Raw genomic sequence first — 14671 nt, 5'->3', positions numbered from 1 at the left:
CCTCATCAAAGCCAAGAAACGCGGATACTGGCGGCAATTCGTGGACGGATTATCGCGTGAAACGTCGATGAATACGCTTTGGAACGCGGCGCGAAGGATGCGTAACCGGTCTTCGAACAACGAGAGCGAGGAGTACTCAGATCGTTGGATTCTCAAGTTCGCGCGAACAGTATGTCCTGATTCCGTGCCGGCACAGATGATTCCTCGCGAAACGACGAATTCTATAGACGAGATCAGCCAGCCTTTTTCAATGCTGGAACTCTCACTCGCGCTCCTTTCGTGTGGCAATTCGGCTCCGGGGGCTGATAGAATCAAGTTCAATTTGTTGAAGAACCTCCCAGACGTCGCTAAGAGGCGCATGTTGAACTTGTTTTGTCAGCTCCTAGAGCTCAATATTGTTCCGGATGATTGGAGGCAAGTGAGAGTTATAGCCATTAAAAAGCCTGGAAAACCCGCGTCAGATCATAACTCGTATCGTCCCATCGCGATGTTATCGTGCATTCGAAAATTGTTGGAGAAAATGATCCTTTTTCGCTTGGACAAATGGGTTGAGACGAACCACCTACTCTCAGATACTCAATTTGGTTTCCGTAGGGGCAAGGGAACGAACGACTGTCTCGCGTTGCTTTCCACAGAAATTCAGTTGGCTTTTGCTAAAAAACAGCAAATGGCTTCTGTGTTCTTGGATATTAAGGGGGCTTTTGATTCAGTATCGGTTGAAGTCCTTTCAGACAAACTCCACGCTTGTGGCCTTTCTCCATTAATTAATAACTTTTTGTACAATTTGCTGTCAGAGAAACATATGAGCTTTTCTCATGGAAACTCTACAGCTTCTCGATTTAGTTACATGGGTCTCCCCCAGGGCTCATGTTTAAGCCCCCTTTTGTATAATTTCTACGTCAGAGAAATTGATAATTGTCTAAGTGACAACTGCACGCTGAGACAACTTGCAGATGACGGAGTAGTGTCTATGACAGGGCCCAGAGAGGCTGACCTGCAAGGACCCTTACAGGATACCCTAGACAATTTGTCTACTTGGGCTATTCAGCTAGGTATCGAATTCTCCACGGAGAAAACTGAGTTGGTTGTTTTTTCTAGGAAGCATAGCCCAGCACAACCGAAGCTTCAACTTTTGGGTAGGCCGATCACTCATTCCATGTCTTTCAAATATCTTGGGGTCTGGTTCGATTCCAAATGCACCTGGAGATCCCACATTGAGTATCTGAGACGAAAATGCCAACAAAGGATCAATTTTCTTCGAACAATTACCGGAACGTGGTGGGGAGCCCATCCACAAGATCTTCTGACGTTGTACCGGACAACGATTTTATCGGTTTTAGAGTACGGTAGTTTTTGCTTCCAGTCGGCAGCTAAAACGCACATCATCAAGCTGGAACGGATCCAGTATCGTTGTCTTCGTATCGCGTTAGGATGCATGCACTCGACTCATACTATGAGTCTCGAAGTGCTGGCGGGCATGTTGCCACTCTCTGATCGGTTTTCGGAACTATCCCTCAGGCTCCTCACCCGTTGTGAAATTATGAACCCACTGGTGATTGCAAACTTTGAGAAGCTTCTTGAGCTAAACCCTCAAACTCATTTTATGTCATTGTACTACGTGTACATAACACTGGATGTCAGCCCTTCACAGCATAATCCTCATCGTGTATGCTTCTCCGACTTCGGCAATTCAGTTAGTTTTGATTTATCCATGACGCGGGAGATTCGTGGGATCCCAGAACATCATCGTTCTATGATTGTTCCGTCAATTTACGCTGCAAAGTTTGGCCAAGTTGATTCCGCAAGATCGTTCTTCACAGATGGATCACTAATAGAGTCGTCCGCTGGTTTTGGTATTTTTAACGAATTTCATAGCGCCTCTCGAATGCTTCAAGCTCCTTGTTCCGTATATGTTGCTGAGCTGGCGGCAATATACTATACGCTAGAAACGATCGCCTCACTTCCACCAGATCACTATTTTATTTTTACGGATAGTCTCAGTTCTGTCGAGGCTATTCGCTCCATGAGGCCGGTAAAGCACTCCTCGTATTTTCTCATGAAAATACGAGAGCTTTTAAGTGCTTTATCTTTAAGATCTTTTGTCATCACCTTTGCATGGGTCCCATCTCATTGCTCGATCCCGGGCAATGAGATGGCGGACTCACTTGCTAAGGTGGGCGCTATGGAAGGCGATATTTACGATCGACAAATCGCCTACGATGAATTTTTCTTCATTTATCGTCAACAGTCACTCGTCAGCTGGCAGAATAAGTGGAGTGAAGGGAGTTTGGGACGATGGCTATATTCGATCATCCCTAAGGTGTCGAAGAGTCCTTGGTTCAAGGGGTTGGATGTGGGTCGAGACTTCATTCGTATGATGTCTCGCCTCATGTCCAATCACTATTCGTTAAACTCTCACTTGTTCCGTGTTGGGCTGAAGGACAGCAGTCTCTGTGAATGTGGACAAGGTTACCAGGACGCAGATCACATTATTTGGTCTTGTGCTGAGCATCGTGGAGTCAGATCTGAACTGTACGATTCCCTTCGGGCTCGAGGTAGACAACCTAATGTTCCAGTTCGGGATATTTTGGCTAGACGCGATCTGGAGTTTATGAAACTCATATATGTTTACTTTAAGAATATTAACCATCGATGGTAAGTTTTATTAACCTTGTGTTTAGTTTGTATTTTGTACGTGTGGGGTTTTTTATGTTTGTTTTCAAGATGAATAGAAATTAGTTCATGTTTTAGGATTAATTAAATATTTGTATCGTAAACCACATTTCAAACCTCCCTCTCCCTTTTCCCATCCAAAAAAATTGTAAATCTCCACTAACCTCGAGACAACCGCGAGTATCCGGTCCAGCTCCTTTAACTTTAAATATAAGACATAAATAATGTATAACGAAAATGATAACTCGGCTCTGTAAAGTTTATTCGATTGAGCCTGTACAAATAAAGTAATTAATAAAAAAAAAACAAAGTTGGCACTCGTGGATAATAGACGAACTATGAAAGTGATGATGGTTTCAAAATTTTCCACGGAGAGGTATACGAGTGCAATATTAAAATGCTTTTATTTTGTAAATGGAGCATTTTATTTAGCAAGTAGCAAGTATTTCAATTTGTGGGTACCAGGGTACCCTTGTCGAGCTCTTTAAGGTGTTTTTTTGTCGATCACATAACGGTTAATGAAATAAATAAATCTGAAATCTTTGCCAATCGTTAGCATTGCAAAATGTTTTCTACCATGACCGTGGAGAAAAATTAAATTAAAATAAATGTAATTATTCAAATGAATCGACAAAATCCAGAAACAACGCTTATGATTTCTATCAGCTTTCCCCGAGGATGTTTCTCGGATCGGGTAGGCTTCAAAAGTCTTCAACTTTCTCGGAGAAACATATTTTGCTTCTGCTTCGTTGAACGTTCGCATTTGCTCCCTTAACGGCTTAAACGTCGCACAGCAGCTTGTCGATCGCTTTAAATATAAACACACACACGCGCGCACTTTAGCAGCGGATGAAATCCCTATCATCTATTGAACCGTTTTGTCGCATCCCATATTTGAATATTTTATTTTTGTGAGCCTGTTTCAAGCTAGCAACTTTTCCGACAATCCCATCGACACGGGGTGAGAAGTTTTCGAATGAAATTAGAATTATAGCCTTACCCACACTTTCTTCGAACATTTAACGGCGCTAATTTTTGCCGACAGACAGTTAGTAATAGAATGCCAAAAAGCTTGTATAGAAAACGCTGATTAATACACCTTGTGAAGAACTTTCTTTTCCGACACAATTATGTTTAATTGTACATGCTGTGATTAAAACACGACCTTCATGCTTTTTGGAAAGAAGCTCTAAGAACTGGAAAACTAGAGATTTATTTTATAAGATTTCATAGCTTTTCTTCGAAATAAGACGCGAACGTCCGATAGGCAATGGTAAAGCAAGTTAATTTTAGGGAAATCCACCCCCGGGCGATAATCGTCAGCGCAAAATCTGAGATGGGTTCTGGGTAATTTAAGCCTAATTTAGTATCATGCAGTTGCCCGCTAACCCTCGGCGTACTTAAAGCCCGGTTTAGATGATTCAAACTTAATTGAACGGCGAAATAAACAACAGGAACGTTGGTCGATGTCCAACTTTGTGTACTCGCTTTTAAGTCACTTGAATGTTGAATTCAACTCACTTACCCCGTCTAAACTCGGCTTAAGGAAAGCTTTTTTTCCGAATAATATGGCTAAATAGAAGGACAAAATAAAATTCCAATGAGAAGCTGAATGGCTTCTGGTGAGAGTCGTTTAAAATAATGTCAAGTAGGGCGAATGGCTCTAAGATTGGGCCCATCGTTAAAAATCTGCTATTTATCAATTTTATCTAGATAAACGCGTCATTGGGACGGTACTTATGGATATTTTTGGTCGCTATTGAAAATATAGTCGATTGCTGAATTTATGTATGGGCCCAAATTAGGAGCATTTAGGCTGACATTATATCCATTTCCCCTATATAGTGCTAAGACGAATGGTGAGTGCTGAAGTTTGGTAGAATAAATTGCAATTAGAAAAGACATGGCAAGCATTGTTTTGCCGAAGAGCTTTTAACGATAGACACGGTGTTCCTCTGACCGTTATTATCGAGAATACTGCTCCAACAAAACTGAGCATACCAATCGATTCTTTAGATCAGCCTGCATCTGCGGCCCATTTTCGAGGCACAAATCTCGAGGTAAAGTCGAAACTTCATAAATCTCGTCCTGGCTGGGTTTGATTCCAGCTACGGTCTAGGAAATTTTTGGGTTGGAAATTGTCTCGGCTTCCCTAGGCAATAGAGTATGATTGTACTTGGAGTTCTTTAATGTCATGCACCCATAACAAATCAAAACGCTCTCACATAACCATTGCCAAGTGCAAAATCCTGAAATTATTTAATTTGTAATGGTTGGAATACTTGTGAATATTCCTCATTACAGCATCATACATTTGGCCGGTAGTGTACGTTTCATCCATATACAACCCAACTCACTGAACTTTTGCAAACATGTTAAATAGTACGTTACTATAAAATGTAACTATTGTTAAAGACATCATGAGAAGTTAACAACAAGTGTTTTTTTACGTTGCAGATGAGTGGATATTAAAATTAATAGTTAATATTAAACTGCACCAACCCCGCAACAATTTGTTATCATAAATATCTGCAGCATTACGTATTATCGATGGTGTCCATGTTCCAGTTATGTTGAAAATAAGTAGCAAATACTTAGTTTGAACAATCATCGAATTAGTTGAGTATGTGCGTCCTTTAAACGTCACTTGTCAGTAGTAATGCGGCATCAAATGGTAGCGCCATCGGTGCAGCAGTCGTCAGATTTCAGCATTAGGAGCCACAGGGAGCCACTAGTTCTGGACGGTTCGCGTTTGGCTTTCAACGCTAGCAGTTCAGCTCGTACCGCGCTCTGTGTGTGCATTTTTCTTCCCTTGCTTGCTACGTTCTGGTGTTCCGCCTCCCGGAAAATGCTTGTGTTTCAGAAATGCAATCGAAGTGTGTCGTTTAAACGCGTTTATTTTCGGTCGCTGGAGTTGTTGGTTCTGATTTCGGCGTTGGTCGCGAGTTGATGCGGCCGATGAGAAGCTGGTGTTCCCGAGCAAAGTCGGATATAAAAATACAATCAAAATGAAATCTAATTTTGTTTTTGAAATCATGTTGACAACATATTTTCATAAGCTATTTTTTAATTTCGATTGAATTCATATTTTGATATTATTTTGATATTTCTAAAAAATATAATCTAAAACAAATTTTGATATTTTATAAACAAAAAAACATCCACATTTATCACTGAAATCTACATTTATTTTTATTTTTTCTTCTTACGAGTCAATCAGGTTTCTTTATGAACATTGCAAAGAAAATTATGATTTTTACAGTGTTGTTTTACAACATTTATTGATATTAATCTACCTGTGAATTGAACTTACAAATCGATATAACATTGATTTCGTCCTGTTCGTCTGTAATACTTGTGCCTTCCCGGCCCAAAGTGTGTTTCATCCTTGTCAAGGGGAGTGCTAACCTGCTCTCCTTTCAAAAGACACTGTTCGTCTGTAATACTTATACTTATTAACTATCAGTTCTCTCCCAATAAAATAAATATCGTCATTAAAGAGAAATAAAAATAACTTACAAACAATTTTTGGTGTCAGTATTATAACATGAACAGTCCTTACTATATAAATCCGAAAACAGTGTTTCGACTCCAATTGAAAAAGTATTTGTATTATTATCTACTGTTGTTTTCTTCTTTTGTTATTGTTTTCGTTTATGTTCGGATCTTCTTTTCAAGATACTGCCATTTGATACAAAGCGACAATAGTTACGCCAACCACAGCTACGCACACCGTTGTGTTGGGTCGGCTGCCCTGCAGTGTTGATATATGTAAAGAACTTAATGCATTTAATGAATCTCAAATAGATTTAACATAAATGACCAGCGCGGTAATTTCACCACTTTTCATAATTATATTTTAAAATCAAATCTTGATAGCCTTTTTTATCAATTCATTTATTTGTCAATGCTTAGTTACGTTAGCTTTGCGGAGCCGTAATTAAATATTAACAATATTTCTTATGACTAAAGTGAGTAGAACGGGGAGCCGATTACTCGTAGCTTACTCGAGGTTAAGGAGTACAATTTTTAAACAGGTTGGACATGGACTTGGGAGTACATGGGGGTGGATTTTCGTTTAAATCTCCGCCATCGGTGAATAAACGTAAAGGAAGCACTGCTGTGGCGTGCAAGGGCTCTGAAAATCGAAAGGTGAATGGACGGTTGATGGGACAACTGAGACGAAACACAAAAAGGGCCTATCTTGGGAGAACGATGAGAGGACTGACACATCAATTAAAAAAAATTACTAAAGACGCATAAATTCTCTAATGGATCCGTTTAAGAAAATTGTAAATCAAGTTAGTATATATTCGAGATCGCGGCTAGCCAGAAAGTCTCTAACGGGTAGCGGATTATTTTCCAAGTGCCCTAAGGTATTCGCACAACTCAGATCTGGTAACACAGTATAAAGTACACCCAACCAAGGGATGTAAGATTCGCTTACACTCAAAAAATTCCACACGCCATCATCATGTGTCTCTCACTTAATTTTGCGCATATTGTGAAACACATCCATTTCATGTGTGAATCTTATGCTATGAACCATGCCTGAACACTATGGATTTGAATTGTGACACACTTGGATTCTATGTGCCTCATATGGTGATATCAAAAGCTTTGCACACCATAGTTCAATATTCTACAATATTCTACTTGATCGAATTCTACTTTACCGACTCTAAAAATGAATCGACAAATATATAAACAAAACTGCCAGAGGCCAGATCTTTCACATATATTTTTAATGGGTCTGATTTGGGATTCAATCATGGACTGTTGGGGTATGCTGCTGCCGGAGTCTTCGTTCGATCTCACTGTGCCGCGGTTGTTCTCATATATAAGGCAGGTTGATAGGATAAAGTCACAACTTTTGTTATAGATGTTTACCTTTCTGAGCAAGCAATTCACATCGTATTGAAATGCAAAACACTTTAAATCCATCTGTTTTGAACAGTAGCGTGATTCAATGTGCAATACACTTGAATAGATAGTGAAAGATTTTTAACATTTCAAAGTTTGAAACACTATAAATTAACGTGTATAACACATTGAACCAAGATGAAATACACTTAAAGTAAATGTGATTGTGCATTTAGAAAATCAAGTGTTTAAACACTTCGATCAAACGTGTGAAATTTTTTGAGTGTACAATTATGTGGGATTCATCATCAGAGGATGTTAGTGGAGACCCCATGAACCGAGGATGCGATATACCTAGCTGCGGTCTAATGCAAGAAAATTGGAGACCGAAAAATGTGTAGTGTATTAGTGAGTGAAATTAATTATGTCAAAAAAAAAATTGGAAACAGACTGCCGGCTGGACTCGAGCCACGATCGTTGCGATTATCAGACCTTTGCTTTCTCCACTGCTCTGTCCATGCTTTTGAATATGGATAGCCTAAAAGCAAACAAGAAGCGCTCATTTCCTCTACTACTCGACTTCGTATGCTTTTTCTGCTGGAGTCGAGGCAAATGTGTAAGTCGAGGCAAATGTGTGCGTCGTTCTACAATATAAATAAAAATCTTACTGGTATAGTCGAAAACGTATACGTATAGACCTCGAAATATAAAAAGACAAAAACCGTTACATCGCCTGCAAGGTCAACTTCTAACATTTGTTGCGATGTTCATGAACAGAGGATGATAGGAAATGGAACTAACATTCATTGTAATACATTTTTGGTTTGCGTGTAGTTTAAGTCTCCCCGCTTCAGTGCACTGTAATTTTGTAATGGTTGTAATTTTTCTATTGAATTCAATGAATATAAAATAATCAATTTATTCATTAGAATGGCTATGATTACCTGCTCGAAGGGTCGACATGAACTATACGCATTAAAAACAGAAAACATTTCTGAAATTGACAGTCCGAAGAACACAATTTTCCACGAGCCCTAAACTAAGTTTTGAACCCTTTGAAGCAACGATTAGCCATTATGCATATGTAAACTGAATCGATCAAACACATTTTTGATATTTTATTATTTGAATATTTAAAAGTTATTGCAGAGTACCATGTCTCCCCCGGATCAAGTATCCTCACCCTCCCCTAGAGTTTTATAGCGTGGTTTGCGGTGAAAGGCATTAAGGCGACATCTCCTAATAACTTGATTTGATTCCCATTCCATTATTGTGTTGAGGCCAGCTTGCTGTGGAATTCCTCGTAAAAGAGTGCGCTTAATTTTCGTCATATGACTCTCATCAAATTCCCTCTCTCTTAATTAAGGAAATCAATGTCCATCCTGCATTTGTCAAGCAAGATCCTGTAATTTACGCATCATTATAAACAAATTTGTCACATTTTTCAGAATTTCTTTGTGCCATCCAGGATTTGATTTTTACAGTACTCTCAGAGCTAACATTCATTAAATTTCAATCTATCATCAGCTGGTGGCATGAGATTTCGTTTTTTGTCGTATTCGTCGTATACGCGCCTGCCCTGCCTTTGCCATTGTTTGTTATTTCTACGCAGCGACGTCAAATAAAAAGAGCCTTTTGCATTCTCGCCTCAGCGTGACGAGACAGATGCTTTTCACAGGCTGTTGACAGCTTTGGTAGCCGTTATCTGGATCCGGAGCATACCAGCATCAGCAGGGGCAGCTCGTCACTGTCGCGTTGTGGGTGTCAAAAATCACTCTTCACCCTCAGCTGTTGGTCGGATCGGATGGCGGCGAAGCGTTTTTGTCACTCGTTTGAGAGATGTTTTTTTTTTTACTTTGAATTTCTCGTTTTCATTTAATTTATGTTTCTATCGCACCGAATTGCCAAAAAAAAAACGGTATTCTTTTCCTGAATAGCTGATGTTTGCAGGTTTAAGTTGTTAATGCAATTATCTCTCCAAACATCTTATTTCATAAAGTAAAGTTATAATTGCATTACTTTGAAATTCAACTTATCCATCCCTGAATATCTTCGTTGATAATGTTTGTGCTGTTGCTGAACAGCTGCACGGATTATGTACGTATCCACTTTTTATGCAAAAGCTAAGGGAGCAATGCCTCTTAAGTTATTGTCAGTTAATGTAGGCAGCGGCGTAGCGTGATTGGTGACACCAGTGTAGGACGATTTGGGTGTCAACCACTAACTAACAATGTTATTTTAACAGACTGCTTAATGTTTTCTATGGTCTCAATGTACTGAAAGAATGTTACACCTCCTTTAAATATACACCTAACCGGGAAATGCAACATTCAATTACAGATTTGCCTGAAAAATAAGCAAAATTTCCAATGGTCTTTGGAAGGTTTATAAAATAAGTTTCTAATTTTTATGTTAGCTTATTTTTCGAACAAATTAAAAAATCCATACGAATGAGTTAAAGTGACGCACAAATGAGTAAAAGTTAATCACTGAGTAAGATTCGTTTTCAGCGTACAACGCAATGAACACTCCTGTCAAACGATGACTGCAGTCAAACTTTCTACGTTTCCCTTACACTGAACCAAAACATCCGCAATACTTCGAATGATTATTGCATTGCCCGAGCCCTGTAACAATATGCATTCGAATTTCGGATGTTTTTCTTATGATTGAATTCGTCGTCAGATGATGAACATCCATATGACTGTCATCCAAATACAGGATGATTTTCGTTTGAAAATTAGCTTTTAAACATACGGTACTCAGAGGACAAACATTTAAGAATAGTGTGACATGCAAGTGCTTTTAATCAGATTTATAATTTGATTATCTACATTTCCATACTGAATAGCCATAATAACCCATTCCATTATGGATTCAAAATTATTCGTGGTGGAGAAAACCTCCTCCATCACGAATTAGCCAAACATTGGTTTTCATCCTTTACCTATGTTCGTTACAGCTCTGAAAACGATACATATGCTTCCACTTCGTTTGACAGCTCAGATCAGAAAATGACGTTCGATAGAATTATTTACATCATCGTTTTGAATGATTTGCGTTATGGGGCTGAACCAATGCATTTCCATTTAGTATGAAAGTCATTCTGCAGAGAGCATTACGCACTTCAACTGAAGGCCCTATCCCTTCTCATAACAATTTTCATCCTGTATTCGAGAGGAAAATCATCTGATTTCAAAACAATGGTCTGAGGTTTCATTCGATCAAAGGATGAGGTTTGTGTACAGTGTACTTAAGCATTTAGATTAGCATTCTATGCACTTCCTTTTTTGTATTTTGCTGATGTAGGTGTATAATGAATAGAAAAAAGAAGACAACTCTGATCCCTCAATAAACATAGCGAGTGAGCACGTGATTGGTTGGTTACGGCTAAACAATTTGATCAATTTTCAATAATTAACCATTAATAACCAACTAGCATCTTTGTACCAAACAAACATTCAACCTGTATAAAATGGTGTAATTAAAATTGAATTTCATTAACTTTTTTTTTTTTTCCTTTGGTTTGTTTTTTTCCGTCGATCTTGTTTTCCGTGCTGAGCACCAATGCTACCGACGTGCCAGGAAGGCAGCTCCCACACCTGGACCCTACCTATCGAACCATCAACTCATGAACCGGGGACCAACGGCTTTACTTCCCATCCGAAGGAAGGCGTGATCAGAGATGTTATGCCTCAGAACATCCCGGCGGCGCCGGCTGGGATTGAACCCAGGCCTGCTGGGGTGAAAGGTAATCACGCTTACCACTACACCACCTTGACACTACTTTGTCAAACAAATTTAATTGCAACCCATTATAGTCCAAAAAGCCGCCATGAATATTGTGGGATAAAACCGTTCCCAAAAAATATCCCAAATAAAGAAAAGAAAAAAAGGTTAGCTGCACAGCAAAAAAATAATTTTGATATCACGTCAAGGTGGATGCACTACAATCATGTCGAAAATATGGTGTAATATTACTTGCTAAAAAGGGCAAAATTATCATTAATACAATGCATGAACTGATATTACGCTGCTTTTACTGCATTTGTTTATTTATGTGGTCATAAAAATTACATGAAATTTTCGACATGATTGTAGTGCATCCACTTTGATGTGATACCAAAATTATTTTTTTGCTGTGTGTAAAACTGCGCTTACGAGGAGCATTTACACAAGACCGGACGTGCGCTCATACGAATACAAATTAGATTCCGGCCGGAGCACGTTCTGGTAGGTGTAAATTATGTCATAATCGTTTATCGGTATCTTTGGCGCACGAAGCTTATTCCTTGCTTGCCAAACGCATCAAAACGATACAAGCTAATCGCACACTATTATACAAGTTTTGCACTTTTGAGGACGGTTCAGTTTTATTTACAATAAACTAGAGCTCTTATGTAAAGATTAATTGCTGTTCAAGGTCAGCAAGGCCTTCTTTATGGTTGACTGATAAATTGAACAATTCCTACTAATTGCAATGTTCAAATTTTTCTGATATCGACGGATCACAGTTACTCTCATGAGTTGGATGCTCAACGGAATTTTTACGTACGTGTTGGGCAAAAATAACCCACCGACCATGGGGGCGGATCTCACGACGGTAAGTGCAGCTTTTCCATTTGCTTGGACCGATTTGCGTCTGCGTCTGGTTGTTTTTCATTGGTGGGAGGTGTATGTATTGAGCTGCTAGGAATGCTACGATGTCCACGCTGCAGCGAACAAGTCCGAGATCGAACCGTCCAACGTGTAGTTATGTCCGATTACTACTCGATTGATTGAGCTAATCGATTATCTGTTAGGATAATCGGTTAATTCAATGCCTCGATTATCTGCTAATCGATTAATTGGCTTCGATTATTGCACGATTATTTAAATTTTCATTGAAAGTAGAAGTTGAATTTATTTAAGTGTATATAGAACTTACCACCAAACCAATAGAGCATCGATTAAACTATGATTGTCCTAACTTGAAGTTTGACAACCAAAATAAACTGACTTTTGTCAGTTTTTCAGATTCTGGTTTACCAGAAGGCACGAGGAAAACTTTTTAAGTCTGTTGAAAATATCGTCGTCTACGCAACAAAAATCAAAAGTGAGCCCCGTTTGGGCATATTTTACGAAAGAAAGTGGAAAAGTGAAGTGCAACCTCTGTCAAACCGTTATGAGTTTTTGTGGCAATACAACAAATCTTTTAAATCATTTGAAAATGAAACATAAAAACCTTGCAACAATCACTCCTCCAAATGCGCGTGGGAGTAAACACGACGAACCATCCACAGATATGTCAACACGTACTAAAGAGGAGACAAGTGTCTTTGATTTAAAAATCAATAGTCTCGTAATGTTCTTAATTAGGATTCACAACAGAAAGCGAGCGAGCAATCTCTACACGCAAACCAAAAAGCTATTACAATGAATGTTAGTTCCGTTTCCTATCATCCTCTGTTCATGAACATCGCAACGAATGTAAGAAATTGGCCATGCAGGCAATGTAATGGTTTTTTGTATTTTTTATTTCGTGGTCTATCTACGCTTTCGACTATACCAGTAAGCTTGTAGACGCACATTGTAGAACATTGTAGAACGACGCACACACTTGCCTCGAATCTCTCCAGCAGAAAAAGCATACGAAGTCGAGTATGCGAGAAAATGAGCGCTTCATGTTTGCCTTTAGGCTATCCAAATTGAGAAGCATCGAAAAAGCAGTGGAGAAAGCACAGGTCTGATAATCGCAACGTTCATGGTTGGAGTCCAGCCGGCAGTCTGTTTCCAATTTTTTTTCGACATAACTAATTTACCTCACTAATACACTCTACATTTTTCGGTCTCCAGTTTTCTTGCATTGGACCGCAGCTAGGTAATATCGCATCCTCGGTTCATGCGGTATCCACTAACATCCTCTGATGATGAATCCCACATAATTGTAAGCGAATCTTACATCCCCCGGTTGGGTGTAGAGATACCCTATCCTCACCTTAAATTTTCCAGGAAATTTAACCACCCGAATACCTGCAGGAAAAGTTCATGCAATTATGAAAACCTTCGACCTTAACCTGCCCGATAAAAAAATGATCGTACGAAAAAATGAAGTTTTCTATTAGACTCACAGATGATGACTGCTCTGCTTGGCGTAGTTCCCATTGATGAATCCAAAACAGCTGTAATTATTGCAAAACGTTTGCGTTCCATTTGTATGGACTGGGGCTTGGAGAATGAACAAATTACTTGCATTGTTGCGGATGATGGAGCAAACATCGCATCGTAGCGGCAGTCAAGTTAGAGTTTGGAGAAGAAAAACACCTACCGCTCATACTATCAACTTAGTGGCCGGACAATGCTATTCCGCTCTGGGTTCAATCAAAGTCGGCGCCGCCGGGATGTTCTGAGGCATAACATCTCTGATCACGCCTTCCTTCGGATGGGAAGTAAAGCCGTTGGTCCCCGGTTCATGAGTTGATGGGTCGATAGGTAGAGTCCAGGTGTGGGAGCTGCCTTCCTGGCCGTCGGTAGCATTGGTGCTCGACGGAAAAACAAACCAAAGGAAAAAAAAAATCTGTTCCGCTTTATAGGGCAATATATTCGGCCAGTGACGAACGACGGTTATTGATGAGGACGAGGAATCAGAGTCAACCCAAGATGACAAAGGAGATCAGAACGCCAAATGATAAAAACGATCATCAAATTTTTCAAATCTAGCGAAACAGGCTCCTAGAAAGTTGCGGGAAGTTCAAATGAAGGATGGTCTCAAAGAAAGTCAATGCCTTTTCCTTTGTATTGGATGTTCGTACTAGATGGAACAGCATTATGTATAGGATCGAACGATTTCTAGCAATTGCTCAACATGTATCAATTGTCTTGCTTGATATACCAAAAAGTCCGGTCATGCTGTCTCGTGAAGAATTAAATATTCTTAAAGAATTTTGTCGAGTATTAAAACCGTTGCAGTCAGTCACTGCTGAGATGTCTGGCGAGAAATACGTGATCAAGCAAGATCATCCCGCTCGTTCGGCTTCTCAAATTCGTTTGTATAGAATTAATTTATGTTTCCATATTGTGAATATCATATTAAAATTATTTAAAAATTTATGTAATTTTATTTAGAGCTACGCAGCCATGTATATGGAAACTGGCT

At 39.3% G+C, this 14671-nt stretch overlaps 1 non-coding gene across 1 annotated transcript; it reads right to left on the bottom strand.

Annotated features, from left to right (window-relative positions):
* Positions 1-5973: 5973 nt before the first annotated feature.
* Positions 5974-6103, bottom strand: LOC135715170 (U6atac minor spliceosomal RNA). Its single transcript, XR_010518951.1, has one exon. It is a non-coding gene; the product is annotated as a U6atac minor spliceosomal RNA (small nuclear RNA).
* Positions 6104-14671: the final 8568 nt, after the last annotated feature.

Source organism: Ochlerotatus camptorhynchus, unplaced genomic scaffold (assembly GCF_037179485.1).
Source record: "Ochlerotatus camptorhynchus isolate MF236.1 unplaced genomic scaffold, CSIRO-AGI_Acam_v1.1 ptg000829l, whole genome shotgun sequence".
In the NCBI taxonomy this organism is placed as follows: Eukaryota; Metazoa; Arthropoda; class Insecta; order Diptera; family Culicidae; genus Ochlerotatus; species Ochlerotatus camptorhynchus.
This window is presented reverse-complemented; position numbering and strand designations above follow the sequence as displayed.